This window comes from Eschscholzia californica, unplaced genomic scaffold (genome assembly GCF_041429995.1).
Source record: "Eschscholzia californica isolate CP2 unplaced genomic scaffold, dmEscCali1.0.p SCAF_1, whole genome shotgun sequence".
Lineage (NCBI taxonomy): Eukaryota > Viridiplantae > Streptophyta > Magnoliopsida > Ranunculales > Papaveraceae > Eschscholzia > Eschscholzia californica.
Genome location: NW_028238198.1, coordinates 74446047 through 74463859, shown reverse-complemented (window position 1 = coordinate 74463859; position 17813 = coordinate 74446047). Strand labels below are relative to the sequence as shown.

At 38.5% G+C, this 17813-nt stretch overlaps 1 long non-coding RNA gene across 1 annotated transcript; it reads right to left on the bottom strand.

Annotated features, from left to right (window-relative positions):
* Positions 1-8004: 8004 nt before the first annotated feature.
* Positions 8005-10433, bottom strand: LOC147569083 (uncharacterized). The gene is made up of 3 exons (XR_015231193.1): positions 10339-10433; positions 9624-9700; positions 8005-8194 (listed from the first exon to the last, which is right to left on the bottom strand). It is a non-coding gene; the product is annotated as an uncharacterized LOC147569083 (long non-coding RNA).
* Between the last annotated feature and the right edge of the window lie 7380 nt (positions 10434-17813).

Here is a 17813-nt window from a genome sequence, read left to right as displayed (position 1 = left end):
TTTGTATAATTATATTTACGTCAAAAAAGATTTCTCCTATCTACAAATTCCTGTATCTCTAACCTACATATTCCTACATCTTGAGATTCAATCGTTTGTAATTTTCTTTTAAAATACGTTTTTGTACGTTTGATATATAAGGGGCCTCAAAGAAATTTTAGCACCGGACCCCAAATTCTCAGCCACGACCTTGAGTATATCTCACGCACTACCACATATATCCATTTCTCCACCATCATATGGCACACCTTGAAAGTTAGATGTGATCAACGCTTTCAACGTACAATTAACTCTCTCAGTCAAGTTATACAGGAAATTCTGGTCTTCCCTCGGATGAAAGGATTAATTAAAAATGCTACTCACAAAACACCACAAACATGACACCCACCGACATATCCATTCCTAAAATTAATGTTGATGTCTCCTTTGTAGATGTACATAATTGTATTCGTATTAGTTCATCATCCATGATCCACTGGCTAAATTCATTGAAGCTAAAGCGAGAACTATGCTTGCTCGTACGAGCGAGGAAAGTGAAGCGAAAGTCATATTGATAGGAAATTCGTTGGGCGATAGAACACAATTACATGCACGTCATTGTGGGAAGCGATAATCTAAGTCTCATTCAACATCTGAAAAATTCAAGGCGCTCAACTCAATGGTAATCGGCAACTCACATACAACTAATCTATGATCTCCTTCCGAAATTCTATGGTACATTGCAAGAACTCAAAACATCTCAATAACGTTCGATAAAGAAAAGAAAGTATAGAAGTACAAATAATAAGTGGCAAGCTCCATATGCCCCCAATGAAACCAGAGTTTTTGACAAATTTATATGGAAATGTGGCATCTAATATGAGGCGCCTACAGAACTCCTGTTTGATTGGAGATTTAATAAAGTTCCACACAGCCTATTTTCATAAAAAAAAACACACACACACACAAACCTAATCAGTTTTATATGGTGACGATATCTCCTTATGCGTAAAACAAGACATGCGTAAAACAAGACATCCAGTTTGTTTGAAATAAGACTAATGCTGGAGTCATTTTCAGCTAATCCTATTTAACATTCACAATATTTTATTCATTTTTTTCACCATTCAATTGCCCATAGATATTTGCCACAAATTTTTTTTGGGATGGAGGATATATGTATAGACCATGTGACTTAACTGTGTGGCCTCTCTATTCAAGATTAAATCTAATCTGGGTCACTTTTAATATGGTTGGATGCTGGTGTGTTGTTTTAGCTGTGGCCAGACACCCAGTGGCATGGCTGAAAAAGCCGTGTCTCTGGGCAAAATTTTATTCGAGTCTTTCGACAATATAATATGTAACTTTTTTAGAGAGGGATCTGTTATAATACCCGACGGCGAAGTCAGGGAACTAATCTGATTTGATCTTCTTTTAGCGGAGGCAATTTTGTGATAAAATTTTGTATTTCTTTCTCCATCTCTTATCCAGCTGGATTTAGAGCGTTGTTGCCATTTGATCTCTCTATCCCTATTAATAATATCAACTTTCTCCTTCATAGATTCTCTGTTAGCTATCTCTGAACTCAAAAGGGGAGCGGATTCTTCCTTCGAGTTTAAATTGTCGATCTCGAGAAGAAGATTTTGAAGGTCAGTAGAGTAGTTGCTGAATTTTTCCTTGCTCCATTGCCTAAGGATAGGTTTTAGGCTTCGCAATTTATTGCAAAATTTGAAGCTAGCTGATCCTTCAAAATTGAATTTATTCCACCAATCTTGGAGTTGTTCATGGAACTGACGGTGCTCAAGCCAAAAATTTTCGAACCTGAATGGTTTAGAACCTGTATTCATAACATTATTCTTCCAAATAAGCAGAGAGTGGTCAGATTCCGCTCGAGGTAAAACTAGAAGGGAAGCATCTGGGTAACAGTCATCCCACTCTGGCGATGCTAGAAATCGGTCTAAACGGGAGAGAGTAGGAGGAGTTTGATTACTAGACCAAGTATACTCATTTCCGGTATGCTGATAATCAAGAAGAATGTGAGAGTCTATGAAGTTGTTAAACCTGCCCATTCTAAGAGATGCATTTGAAGGAGGATGCTTCTCCGAAGGAAATCGAATTTCATTAAAATCACCACCAATGATCCAAGGGAGAGACCATTTTGCTCTAATAGAGGTAGCTCAGTCCATAACTTTCTTCTATCTGCCTCCATAAAAATAATGGTGTCATCTGCATTGATAGTGGGGCCATAGACATTAGTAATCACCAATGATTCAAGGATTTAAAGTTTCAAATACAGGGAAAGAATATACTCATCTACAATTCGCAGATGACACCATTATTTTTATGGAGGCAAACATGGAGCAACTCGATCATCTTATCAGTGTTCTTAATTCTTTCGAAGAATACACTGGTTTAAAAGTCAATAAACACAAATGTCAGCTGATTGGCATTGGTATCGAAGAGCATATCACTCTCCAGGCAGCGGATAAGTTAGGCTTCTCGATTGGTTCTTTGCCCCTTTCTTACCTTGGCATACCTTTGGGTCAGTCCCCGAAGACTTTACCATTCTGGAATCCTATTATTGAACGAATTGCGAAGAAGCTTGCTCCTTGGAAGCGGAGATTTCTTTCCAAAAGCGGTAGAATCGTCCTCATAAACTCTATTCTTTCAGCTATGCCGCTTTACTTACTTTCTATCTTCTTAATTCCCGGCAAGGTAGCGAAAAGATCGAAAAAATCTTCAGAGATTTTTTATGGGGTGATTCTAATTCTAAAAGGAAGCTTCATTGGGTTTCTTGGCACAAGATTACAAAGCCTCTTTGCCATGGAGGCCTCGGAATAAGAAGATTAAAAGAAGCTAACTTATCTCTTTTGGCCAAATGGACTTGGAGGTAAGGGAATGAGCCGGACGCTCTTTGGACAAATATGATTAGGGAGAAATATAAGGGCAACAAAAAGTGGTGGTTTCCAAAAGAGATGAGTGTGCATAAAGTGGGTGGTCCATGGAAACAAATTCAAGCCTTCTCTAAGTCAGTTAAAGCAGGTACATGTGTTACTATTAACAGAGGATCAAAAACTTCATTTTGGGAGGATGCTTGGGCAGGATCAACTTCGCTAAAAGATGATTTCAAAAGTATTTGGAAATTCTCTAAGACTAAAGATGCCTCTATCGAAGAAGTGATGAACGGTAACTTCTCTTCTCATAATTAGGATTTAAATCTTTCAAGAACCTGTTCCGCAGTAGAAGCAATGAAGGCAACAGACCTGCTGCTTAAACTCTCTAGTACCTCTCTTATGGATACTCAAACTTCTCCCACCAGATCGTGGACTCCAAGCAAAAATGGTGAGTTTTCCGTCTCCTCTTTTTATCACCATCATTTAAATTTCTTCTTAACCAAGAACAAAGCCAACATCCAGAGAGACTTTCCGTGTAAGAATATATGGAATAACATCATTCCTCCGAAGATCTCTTTTGTTCTATGGGCTTTGTATCTCCAAGCTCTTCCTACTCTTGATACTCTTAAGCGAAGAGGTTTCATCTTCCCAAATAGGTGTGCTCTTTGTAACCATGAAGAAGAGACTCTTGATCATTTGTTCTTTTCGTGTTCCTTCTCAAATCAGATTTGGAACTCGCTTACCCCATCTTTTATCAAGCTTTCAAGTTCGTCAAATCGTTTCAAGGACTTAGTCGACTCAAATACTCTCCCAAAGTCGCTTGATAGGAAAAATTCTTGAGATATGGAGTTCCTTATGCTATAATTTGGAGCTTATGGGAAGAGAGAAACACAAGGATCTTCGAAGAAAAATGTAAATCGGTAGAAAATCTTATAATTTCGATCAAAGCTCTCCTTTTTTTCTGGTCTACAAACCAAGAATGGAAGTCCTCCACCACCTTTTCAGAATTAGTTTTTAGCTGGGATGCTCTAATTAGCATGTAATCTTTTTCTTTTTTTCTTGTTTTCTCTTTGTAGTTGCAACCTTTGCAATTAATGAAATCTATTTTACCCTCTTCAAAAAAAAAAATATGTAACTTTTTTCTTTATACATAATGTACTAAACAGAAATTTCCACGCTTAATTTGGACTAAACCAAATTTTCTTATATTTAGATAAACTTAAACAAAGTAGGTGGCAGAGAGAGGTGATGAAATCTAGTTATTAGTCTACCTATTGTTCGATCATCTCCAAACAAAAATTCTGGTTCCGTTCCTGCTCTTAAGTTTATCAGTTTTGAGATCGAGTCTCAGTGAAAGCAGTTTATCACCAAGATTTCTTTTAAATTAACTCAAGGACTTGTATAGACTTAGCATTTCTCTTAGACAAATAACTTCAACCACATATACATGGCGTTAAACGTTGTCGGGGTGTTTTGTCTGGTAATTGTATATATACATTTTAACGAATTATATGTAAAAAGTTTACCTCGATTATCCTCAGACACATTTAACAAACATATGAAGTTTATGATCGAAAAGATTTTTTATGGAAATACCCAAACTGGAAGAATGTCACTGATGTGGCGTTTAACGGCTTGTTGCATACGCTAAATGCAACCGGGATTCCTCCGAAAGTGAGTTACGATTTTACTTTATTGTTTTGTTTTGTTTATTTGCTCGAGGACTAGCAAATTCTAAGTTTGGGGATGTTTGATGTGGCGTTAAAATACCACATTGAGATCACTTAACTTGGATGAGTTAGTTCGTTTCGGGTTTTATTTCTAATAATTTATGTATTTTTCTTGTTAGGGAAATAAAAAAAACTTATTTGGAGTTTGGCATTACATTCGGAATAAAACGAAGCAATTCGTCACATTTTCGTCTCATGTGGAAGAGATCGGAAGGAGAGGGAACCAGGGGTATTTTGGTCATTTTGTGAAATTTAGAGGTTAAATGGAAAGTGGAGCCAATGGTGAGTCCGACGGCGAAGACGGAAGTCGAATCGGAGTTCGGACGAAGAAATTATGGAAGAAAGAAGTTGAAGGTCATTTTGGCCTTTTCTGAAAATTAGAGGAAGTAGGGACAAAGTTAAAGGCAACCCCTGAGTTTTACATAAAACCAAAGTCCAAGCCCAAGTTCAAGAAGCAACTCAAAGAAGAGAAAGAACAAGTTGAAGTTTTATAAGCACCACTCTTTAAGAGAGGTTAGCCACAGTCAAACATGACCAAGTCAAATGACTTTCTTTGAAAATAAAGAGAAGGGTCTGATTGGAAGGACTTTCATCTTCTACAAAAAAAAATTAGGGTTGAGATTAGAAAAGGGGAGAGGGGGAAAGAGAGAAGGAGGCCGGCCAGCAGCTCGGCCGGCACGGCAGAGAGAGCACCATTAACACCAGCTCGGGTTCTCCATTGGAGTAGCTCGGGACAGCCATTGACGGCACGGGACGAAGCTCTAGAAGCTGGGTCAGAGAAGGCAACTCGGGTCTCCAACACCACAGCAGTTTGGGACGAAGAAGAAGGAGGCAGCAGCTCGGGCTTCATCGAATCAGCTCGGGACTTACACGGGAACAGCAGCATAAAGGATCGGCAACTCACCAGTAGCTCGGCCGGACCTTCCAACGACTAAATCATGCACTGTTTTGACCGGAAAAGCTACATCTAGCCGGATTGATTTAGAGTTGTTCCGGCCATCCTTTTGGCCGGAAACTGTGGTGATTTAATTGAGATAACTTTGGTTTGATTCCCTTGTTATTTGGTTGTGTGTTCTTTGGACTTGGTGTTGATTTTATAGAGAGAGAAAGCTTGATTTAAAGCTTTCATGGTGGATTTGGTTTGAGAGGAAGAAGATGACACTCTGTTAAGGGGAGGTCAAGTTCTGTTGAGAGGACACCTATTATACACTGTTAAGGGGACCCCTGCATTCTGTTACAGGGAGATCGACAGCACTTGAACACTTATATTTCCCGTCGATCTTAGTCTCGCGCCTCATCGGAATAGGGAGATTCTCACCTTAACTCGTGTCTTTCTTTGTTTTATTCCCGTTTATTATTTGTATCGCCATGTCTAGCTAGCTTTGTAGTCGGATACTCGTGATACATGTTTTAATGTGACAAGAGTTTTATTGCTTTTAATGATAAAATCTTTCGGATTCTTAGACCGTTCATGGACTGGAATCTGAGTTAAACCAAGAGTTCGTTGACCCATCCAAGTAAATGGGTGAAGTTAACTAACTTTTTATGCTTATAGATCATTAGTACTAGTCACTATCGACTTTGCGGATCGAAGTATCCTCCTCATTCGATTCTTGCTCGACCATTCTTCCCGAATCACTCTCACCTCTCACTTTTAGATTAGATTGTTTTATTTGTTTATTTGAAATCAATCCAAAAACCCAACTTATTATCTTTTCGTTTTTAGTCTGAGTTAGTGACTGACACTTAAACCAGTGGGTTAAACTTTCTCGATATTCGTATTACCTTCCTATCTTCGTGGATCGATCCCGGTCTTACCGGGTTATTACTTGACGCCCGTATACTTGCGGGTGGAGACCTTTTAGGGTAACCTTTTAGGCCCATCAAGTTTTTGGCGCCGCTGCCGGGGATAGGTTTAGTAGTTCGAATATTGTTTGCTTGTTTTGTTCATTAGTTTAGTGTTATTTGTTAACTTAGACGTTTTTCTTTCTTTATTTTTGTAGTTTCTTGTCTTTTTTTTTTTTTTTCAGGTACCACTTTAAGAGAAAAGCCCAAAAACAGGAACATAGGAGCGAAGTGGAACAAAAGAATCAAAAAGAAATCGGAAGGAAAAACGAAACGAGAGGAGCATCCGCTAGTATCGTATTCTATCTCTTTCTTTCTTACTTGTGTGTGATTGGTTAGATAAGTTTTGATTTGCATTGATAGCTTGTTTGTTAGTTCCTTGAGCATTGTGAGATCATGGCACGTTATTCTAACGGTTGGCCATTCCATGTTGATGATGTTGATGACCTTGGTCTGAGGAGTTCCATCACTACCCGACCTGGTATGACCTTCGGGGAATACCAGCAGATGAGTAGAAACGAGTTTGACCGACTAGGTATGACATTTGGGGATTATCAACGGATGTCTAGAAACGGTCCGATTAGTGAGTGGAGTAGACCAGAACCTGATCGATCTCGTATGACATTAGGAGAATACCGACAAATGTATAGAGATGGTCAAATTAGTGATGGATATGGTCTGACACCAAATATGTATGAGAGACCTTATAGTCCACACTATTTAGAGACCAATGATTTTAGAGGCAGGTATGATCCTAATATGTACGACGAGAGTTATGATCAAGTCTTCATGGAATTACACTAAAGAGCCTTATTATGAGGAGACTCTTGAAGAGTCCACAAGTCATCTTAGAGAGATGATGTCACAATTTGCGACTCAAACGACACAGGAGATTGAGTCATTGACTCAACAGGTAAAGATGCTTAAGTCACAGTTATTCGTCGACGAGGAAGGGGTTTCACCACCCCAAACTCAAGAGGGTACTAGGTACGATGACGAGGGTAATACGTCTAACCCTAGTACTAAGTTAAATGTCGATGAATTTACTGATAGTACCTTAGAGCCTGAACGGTCTGATGACCTTGTCGTCTTGTTTCCTCCACTAGTGTCGTCTCACCATGATAGGCCTACATTAGACGTTGATGTTCAGGGTGATGGCTCTACGAGCAAGTTTGAGGATGACACGTGAGGCGCCCCGTGTTCCGAATCACGGTTTGCCCGGCAGTTTATAAAAGAAACTCGGTCTAATACTAACTCAAACCAGTTTCCAATATAAACCCAAGCCAAAACTCTCATCACGGGTTACAAATCAAGAACAAACACAGCAGAAAATCAAATATAGTTTAAACCTTTTGAAAATATGCTCGGAAAATATGTAACCCAAAATAGTTTTCATAAAGAGGAAACAACTTGAATTCATGTTTATGAATAGTTCACAGAAGAGACTGAATTTGGACAGAGTCTCCTCTATAAATTGAACATATCACACCTGGAAAAACCTATCAAACATTCATACATATCTCACAAACTTCTAAATAACAATAGCATAAAATAAAAAGTGATAATGTGCATACTATTTACATGTGTACAATCGCAAACGAGTGAGAGAACGATCCTAAATATTCTAGATGATACATATATAATATTAACGTTGTGATTATGTTGAAAATATAATAGAAATTACAATCTTACATAATGTGAACCGTCGAAGTAAATTATGTCACTCCGGGTCACCAATACCTGCAACTGAACAACAACAAATAGGAATGAGATAACCCGAAGGTCAGCTCAGTAGGATACCTAGACATCCTACCCGCACCACACAAATCAACATTTTAATATATCAATAGTTATAAGTGTTACATATATACAAAGATATCAATATGCACACGAAGCAAAGCAATATAGCAAGATAATTCTTCTAGCTTACCAAGATCACGACTGAATACGCCCTCAGTCGGGGTCACCTACTATTCGGCTAGGAAGAACCGTTCGGCCTTTGTTAGTGCGTAGGCAGGCGGCGCCTTATCGAACGTTTGACTACTGCAGTGTACACATGGATCCACGTAATACCCCGGTAAGAGCTTCCGTAACTCTCCCTTCGTCATCATCGCCCATCGGGCTCGCTTGTGATCTCAATACACATCGAATAGTAAATCTCACCCAACAATGATACGCTTAGAATATGTCATGACTTACCCAGATGACTATAAGAGCATCGTCGTGTAGTAGAGCCATATACCCACGGCGATACAATTATCTCATCTTGAGGCGCGTTCTATCTCCGGCCAGATCGGACGCTTCCTCGCAAGGTAACTCATTGACCATTCGAAGAATACCCAAACATATGCATGAACCTATAATAGTATTAAATGACCTGATAGGCTCCCAAAGCTACAAGAACAGAGCCCTCCTAAAGGTCCCATCAACCCAAAGGAGAAGAGCGTTCTCATGTCTCAAGGTAGGGTAAACTCTGTTTAAAGCCAAGCTTTTACAAGTGTCCACTTTCAGAGAATTAGTATTTTCTTATTAAGAAAACTCGGGTAAACACCCTCTTTCATTTCGGTGAAAACATTGTAAGTATCCTTCATAACAGAATTCAAACCACACACACCAGTGGTTTAGCAGAATAAATAAACAAGCATGGCATTGGGTCAGTCCCCTAATCACTCCAAGGGTCGGAATACCCCAACTCCCATCCTCTCTGGACCCCATTCCGGGTAAACTAGAATGGTCGTTACCAAACGGCTGGCCACGCACCGAGTGTAACCCTTGACATAATTCATGGCTAATCCATAACATAAAATAAACAAGGGGACCAACCAATGCCCGTGGTAAAACAACCATTACACGTAACACAGATCAAGCGATTCCGCCTCCATGTTATACACGCAGCTCAAGCGATTCCGCCACCACGTGTTTACAATTCACACAAAATGATCACACAGATCAAGCGATTCCGCCTCCATGTGATTATTTTTCAGAAAAACCAATTTGTTTTTAAAAGAGAAACATCCATAACATAGAGCACACCACATACATACATATCATACCATATCATATCATAAATTGAACTAGAGAACTATAAAAAGAAGAATAATGACTATATATGTATATATATACAATGGTGAAACGGGGAATACCCTTGCTCCAAGTAAGATTCGTAGGATCCTACCTCTTCTTCGCTTCCAATGGTGCTCCTGCCTAAGCTCCACTTCTCCTCGAGCTCCCTATTGCAGTTCATTAGTCCTACTGAAATATGAAAGGGCAAAACGGTCATTTGACAGTTACATAACTGTCAAGAGTCGTCTTGAAAGCAAGAATGCATAAAATGAATGAAACTACACTAGGAATGTCCTATCGGTACTATAGAGTCCACTGAGATGATCCATCGAGCACTTGAAATATATACAAATCAACCAACCAACTTCCCATAAATTCTATTTTACATTTCCGAGTCTTCATAAGCTGACAAATCATATAATGAACCACATACTATGAATCTTGAACTATGAAATCATAAAATGAACCTAATGTTACGAATCCATAACTCAACCTATCCATTTATGTTAAATACGGCAAGGTTTGGGTAACCATCTTTATTCCAATTCATTATAAAACTGATCCAAATATGAAATTCGAGCACTAAAATAATTCGGCAGCACCCCGTCTATATATGGACACCCCAAAATAGTCTATAATATCCTAAACATCATCCTGAACATAAATCATTCGACGAAATTAAAGAATAACTGCTCCAAATTTCGATCCCAAATGAAATTAGACCCCAACCATACAGTTATCGAAATAACAACCAAATAACCACCAAATGAGGACGAAATAGAAAATTCTAAACGGATAGATATGTAGAACAAGTCGAATGGAATCACCTGGAACAAGTTTCATTGAATTCCGACAAAAACTCGCGAAGAAATCAACGACAGAAACTCGGAACACTTTCACGGCCAAAACTAATTGCGCTTCACTGCTCACGGTTGGGAAAATTTGATTTGGTCTCAAATTAGGTAATTTGATTTAAAGGGGATGAAATTTGGTTGGAGACGTGGGGCACATGCACTTTAAACTCAAAATTGGCTGCCACATGCCATTACACAAAGTGCCCACATTATTTAATTTTTGTTAAGTCCATCATTTATATACATCTCATAACTAAGTCCCTTCATATATATACCCAACTAATTCAACCTCCATTACTCACCTTTTGACCCCCAGTTTAACCTTTCTTCTTTTCTTTTTTCGTTCCACAAGTAACCATGAAGAAATTATATGGTCCCTCTTGATACGATAACAAAGAAATATGTCAAATATGAAATAGTCCAAACTATGTCTGAACTTTTCGTGTGACCAGTCAAAATTCATAATTTTTCGAGAACTATCCGATGAGCTGCACACATCAACTAAAATAAGTATTCAATACCAAACCCCAAAGAAACCACCAAATCCGCTCGACGCTCTAACTCGTCCGATTCTCTGACTTGATGGTCTGGGTGCTACAACACGATTATGAACTATCCGATTTTTGACACTTGTAAGGAGTCAGTCTTAGATGCAATGCTAGGAAGGCCTGATATTATAACTGACTGCGAGGCTCCAGATGCCTTTGAGGATCTTGATGACTTAGTAGTTAGAGACATGTTGGATAGTTTGTCAGACTATTTACCTAAGGAAACCATGGACCTTGACTTGGTCCCCGAGCATACTGCCTTACCCTTAGAGTCTAGTTCGACTTTCCACATGATCTCAAACTCGGTTGTTGATCCCTTCTGGGACATTTCAGACGTCTTTCCAAAGACGTCTATGGACATAGTGGATATTCTGTCCACTAAGCTTCCAGATGATTTTTTGCCTTCGACTTATATTTTGACTCTTCACATGTATGTCGATCCTTTTGATGATTTCTTTGTTGTCATTCCTTCTATTTATGCCTACTTAGTGGACTGTGCACCCACTAAGTTTAGGGATGGCTTGTTTTCTTCTATCGTCTCATGTGCACTTCATATTCTTTATCTTTTTGTGAGACGATTAGCACCTGCATATAGCTTTCTTTGGGTTGACCCCCAAAATTTCCGTCTCTTATTGTATGATCTTTGACTGATTGAGATGGGTCTTGATGTTTGTGGGTATCATCTCTGGAAACCCTCCACGAGACAGAACTCGTGCTCTTGCGAAAGCAAGAGAATCAACGGCTAATTGCATTGCTCAATGCAATCGTGTTTACCCGCGTTAGTGGTCATTTTTATGGTCATGATCTTATGTGCTTCATTCTAATATTGCTTGTTGATCATAGGAGCATTTCTTACTTGTTTTGCTTCTGAGGCATAGTTTGTTCCAAGTTTGGGGATGACGACGAGCTCGACATCAACTTGGAACCTGTTCATACACGAGTCTTGGTAGTAGTATCTTTTATCTCCTCCGGCTATGGTAATATCTTTCCATTCTTCTCTTTAAATTAATATGTCTTATCTTTTGGTGAGTATATGGTTGAAACATTGAGGAAAATGTTAGTTTTAAGTTTGGGGATGGGGTATGACTTTCAGCCATGACCTTGGGGTTTCAAAAGACAAGAGGATTCAATAATTCGACCAAATTTGAAAAATTTTGGGTAGATTTGATATGACTTTAGTGGTATGCTTAAGTATGTTGATGCATGTGTTTCAGTTTTAGTGAATGTTATGCATGTTCGTAGTCTTTTTCATGAATGTTAAGTCCTTTAGTGTTTGTTTTCTGATCATATCAGTAGCATCCTAAGGAAAAAGAAACATTTCTAAGGGACCTAGAAGAGTCATTAGTGGAGACTTAAACCCATGTGAGATATCCGAGCCTTTATATTGTTTTCGAGTGTACTCTTCTGCGCTAACTCTGAGTAGAATGAAGAGCTACTCAACCTCGTAACTTTTCAAAGAGCTTAGACGATCTCATGAGCTCAACTTTCTTAGCCATTAGGAGTGACATCAGGATAGCGACCTTACTCTTGTAGTCCATGAAACCCGATAATAGTGTCAACTTTAGGTAGACGGATACTCCACCATCTATTCATCATTTTACTCTCGAGAATGAAGACATGATAGTTGTAGAAAGAAGAATGTGAAACAAAGTGAGAATGAAGAAAAAGTTGTTTGTTGAGAATACCAGTGTTAGTGTTCTTGTTTTGTTATGAAAAAAAATGAAAAAAAAAAAGAAAAAAAAAAAGAAAAAAAAAGGAAAAAAAAATTGAGTTTATGGGTTATTTGTGTTTTTTATGTGTAATTGTTGTGAGAATAAAGTATTCAAAGCAAAAAGCTAAGTTTAGAAGTTGTTTGAACGTTCTTTTTATTGAAGGAGTCGACATTCTCGGGATCTCATCACTTTCATCTCATTACTTGTATCCGTTGACCTTTAGGAAACACTGTTAGATGGTAGAGTGGGTGAAAAGGGTGAGTGAGCTTCCCCATTCCATTTTAGTGGTTATTCCCATTCTTTCGAGATCATTTCATTTTAAAACTTGTTATCCTCATTTGTCTTGTATGTGTTGAGTTTCACTTTATTCCATGCTCACACATTAGAGTGAACCATTATTATATATTCTTGAGTGATTTCATGTTTTTGAGTGTATGACCGTGAGGCTAAAGTCGAGACGAAATGTACTAAGATAGGAATCGAGGTTTTGCAACTTTGGACTTAGATGATGCTCATTATGATTGGACGCTTACATTTTCGGATGAGACTACTAGTGAGGAGACTTTTAACATTTATATGCGTTTATCGATTTTGATTCGCTTGTTTAGCATGCTTGAGTGTGTCATAATTGTCATCATCTGATTTACATCGATGTTAAACTCTTTTATGTCTTTGGGATCTTGAATTTTGTGGGTATATTCACTGGAAACCCTCACGAGACGACACTCGTCCACTAGGGGTAACCTAAGGGTTTAACGGCTTGTTGCATACGCTAAATGCAACCGGGATTCCTCCGAAAGTGAGTTACGATTTTACTTTATTGTTTTGTTTTGTTTATTTGCTCGAGGACTAGCAAATTCTAAGTTTGGGGATGTTTGATGTGGCGTTAAAATACCACATTGAGATCACTTAACTTGGATGAGTTAGTTCGTTTCGGGTTTTATTTCTAATAATTTATGTATTTTTCTTGTTAGGGAAATAAAAAAAACTTATTTGGAGTTTGGCATTACATTCGGAATAAAACGAAGCAATTCGTCACATTTTCGTCTCATGTGGAAGAGATCGGAAGGAGAGGGATCCAGGGGTATTTTGGTCATTTTGTGAAATTTAGAGGTTAAATGGAAAGTGGAGCCAATGGTGAGTCCGACGGCGAAGACGGAAGTCGAATCGGAGTTCGGACGAAGAAATTATGGAAGAAAGAAATTGAAGGTCATTTTGGCCTTTTCTGAAAATTAGAGGAAGTAGGGACAAAGTTAAAGGCAACCCCTGAGTTTTACATAAAACCAAAGTCCAAGCCCAAGTTCAAGAAGCAACTCAAAGAAGAGAAAGAACAAGTTGAAGTTTTATAAGCACCACTCTTTAAGAGAGGTTAGCCAAAGTCAAACATGACCAAGTCAAATGACTTTCTTTGAAAAGAAAGAGAAGGGTCTGATTGGAAGGACTTTCATCTTCTACAAAAAAAAATTAGGGTTGAGATTAGAAAAGAGGAGAGGGGGAGAGAGAGAAGGAGGCCGGCCAGCAGCTCGGCCGGCACGGCAGAGAGAGCACCATTAACACCAGCTCGGGTTCTCCATTGGAGTAGCTCGGGACAGCCATTGACGGCACGGGACGAAGCTCTAGAAGCTGGGACAGAGAAGGCAACTCGGGTCTCCAACACCACAGCAGTTTGGGACGAAGAAGAAGGAGGCAGCAGCTCGGGCTTCATCGAATCAGCTCGGGACTTACACGGGAACAGCAGCATAAAGGATCGGCAACTCACCAGTAGCTCGGTCGGACCTTCCAACGACTAAATCATGCACTGTTTTGACCGGAAAAGCTACATCTAGCCGGATTGATTTAGAGTTGTTCCGGCCATCCTTTTGGCCGGAAACTGTGGTGATTTAATTGAGATAACTTTGGTTTGATTCCCTTGTCATTTGGTTGTGTGTTCTTTGGATTTGGTGTTGATTTTATAGAGAGAGAAAGCTTGATTTAAAGCTTTCATGGTGGATTTGGTTTGAGAGGAAGAAGATGACACTCTGTTAAGGGGAGGTCAAGTTCTGTTGAGAGGACACCTATTATACACTGTTAAGGGGACCCCTGCATTCTGTTACAGGGAGATCGACAGCACTTGAACACTTATATTTCCCGTCGATCTTAGTCTCGCGCCTCATCGGAATAGGGAGATTCTCACCTTAACTCGTGTCTTTCTTTGTTTTATTCCCGTTTATTATTTGTATCGCCATGTCTAGCTAGCTTTGTAGTCGGATACTCGTGATACATGTTTTGATGTGACAAGAGTTTTATTGCTTTTAATGATAAAATCTTCCGGATTTTTAGACCGTTCATGGACTGGAATCTGAGTTAAACCAAGAGTTCGTTGACCCATCCAAGTAAATGGGTGAAGTTACCTAACTTTTTATGCTTATAGATCATTAGTACTAGTCACTATCGACTTTGTGGATCGAAGTATCCTCCTCATTCGATTCTTGCTCGACCATTCTTCCCGAATCACTCTCTTTAAATCTGTTTACTATGATACATATGGTCTAAACTCAGCTAAAGAGATTTGAGATTATCTCTATCTTACTAATAATGAAGGTCTTGAGTCCCAAAAAGACCAATTGAGAAGGAAACTTCAGACCATAAAGAAGGGGAATTCTTCCATTACTAAATACCTCAGAGAACTGAAACAAATTTCAGATTCTTTAATTTCTGTTCATGATAGAGTCAGTGAACCTGAGTTAATAAGATTTGCAATTCAGGGTTTAAGTGTAGATTATGATCCTTTTACGATTGCCATTAGAGCAAATAATGAACACCTAACCTTTGCTCAACTCAAGTCAAGATTGGTTCAACATGAGCAATGGTTGTTATCAAGAGATATTGATCAAGAGGCTTATTATGTAAAAAGGTATAATCAAAAGCAATATGCAAAGCCAGGGTATAAACCATCACCTACATATTATAGAAATCAAGGTCAAACAAAGAAAGATGCTGCAATTTCACAAGTTCAAGCCAAACCACCATCAAATTCTCAAACAAAGTGGGTATTAGGGCTGATGATTTTGATTTCACTGTTCCTTGTGGTATATGTAAAAGATGGGGACATTCTGCTGGGGTTTGTTATTTTAGGTATACACCAAATAAACCTCATATGGGCTATCATTCAGAATCTCCAAATCAGCATGAGTCAAATGATTCTAGCATAGAAAACACTCATGACACTATAACAGAACCACAATCTTACTTATATGAGGATGAGTCTTTACTTGAATGCAACAATGTTATTCTATATGAATTTGAACAGTCTAATGATGATGATGATGTTTTTCAAGAATGTCACACAGTAATTGTACATGATCAGGATAATGATATTTTCTAAGATTGTGTCTCAATCATGTCAAACTATGATGAATGTCATGTAGTCACAGAAGCTGACTCAGTTAAAGACAAGGCCTGGCTGGCTGATTCAGAAGCCAGCAGTCATATGACACACACTACTTCAAATCTGATATCTAGTCAATTTTATCAAGGCACAGAGGCTGTCATGGTGGGTAGTGGTAAGTTCTTACCAATTACTAGCACGGGTTCTTCTCAATTATCTACATCTACCCATACTTTTGAACTAAATAAGGTGTTATGTGTTCCAAATCTTAAGAGAAATTTGTTGTCTATCTCAAAATTTACTAAAGACAATTCATGCTCAGTTGAATTTCTGCCTTGGGGTTATACTATTAGAGACATTTGGTCAAAGAAGCTCTTGGCAGAAGGTCTTATGAAACAAAACTTATGTCCTATAGAAGTTCATAACAGTCTACTACAAAACAGGTCTCACTCAGCTAATTTAGGTCACTCTCATCATGGTGTACTTCAACAATTACATAAGGAAGATAAAATTCATTTCTCTACTTCAAAAGAGAAATCTTTTTGTTCTTCTTGTGAATTAGGCAAGAGCAAATGCCTTCCCTTTGAGGATTCTTCTACAACTACTAATACTCCACTTTACTTAGTTCATTGTGATGTTTAGGGACCAGCCCCTATCACCACATCTAATGGAGCTAGAGACTATATATTATTCCTTGATGACTTCAGTAAATTTAGTTGGACTTATGCTATGAAGGTAAGGTCAGACAGTATTTAGTGTTTCACACACTTCAAGACAACAACTGAAAATCTCCTTAAGGATAAAATTGTCTATTTTCAATGTGATGGTGCTCCAGAACTCATGAAGGGTGAATTCAGAAGTTTTTTGGACAAAAATGGTATTATTTTCAGAAGTTCATGTCCCTACACACCACAACAGAATGGGAAGGCAGCGAGAAAGCATAGACATGTCACAGAACTAGGTAATACTCTATCCTTTCACTGTTCATTACCTAAATTCTTATGGTTTAATGCTTTCAACACTGCAGTATATATCATTAACAGAATACCCACTAAAACACTTCCAGGGTTATCACCATATGAAATACTATTTCATGTTATTCCTGATTACTCCCAGTTCAAAATCTTTGGTTGTGCTTGTTATCCACATATGGGAATACTTAGAAAAGACAAGTTAAGCCCAAAGAGCCTTCAATGTGTATTTTTGGGATATAGTAATGAACACAAGGGTTATAAATGTTATGAACCTATATCCAAGAGGATCTATATTTCTAGACATGTCACTTTTGATGAAGGAAACTAGGGGTGTACTCGAGTCGAGCCGAGCCGAGTAGTAAGATGTTCAAGCTCGGTTCGTGTATTTGACTGTCGAGCTCGAGCTCGAGCTCGGGCTCGTTCGAGTAATTGTTCACTTGTTCAAGCTCGGTTCGTATAAGTTTGAAAGAGCTCGAGCTCGAACTCGGGCTCGCATTGTTTTAAGCTCGTTTATCAAAATACTTCAAATTAAAATTTTCTAAATCATCAAAATACTTCAATGATCATTTGTCACATACAATAATAATGATTAATGATTCATATTCCGATAATTTTTTAATGGTTGATATTTCATGTACAAGTTTCAATACTAATATGTAATTATGTACTATACTATTATAAGAGTATGTTAAACGAGCTGTTCACGAGTAGCTCGTGATACACTAAAGAATGTTCAAGCTCGGCTCGTTTATGTGAACGAGCTTGATTTTGAGCTCGTGTTAAGCTCGGGCTCGTTAATATTCGAGTCGAGCACGAGCAATAGTCGAGCCGAGCTCGATGATGGGCC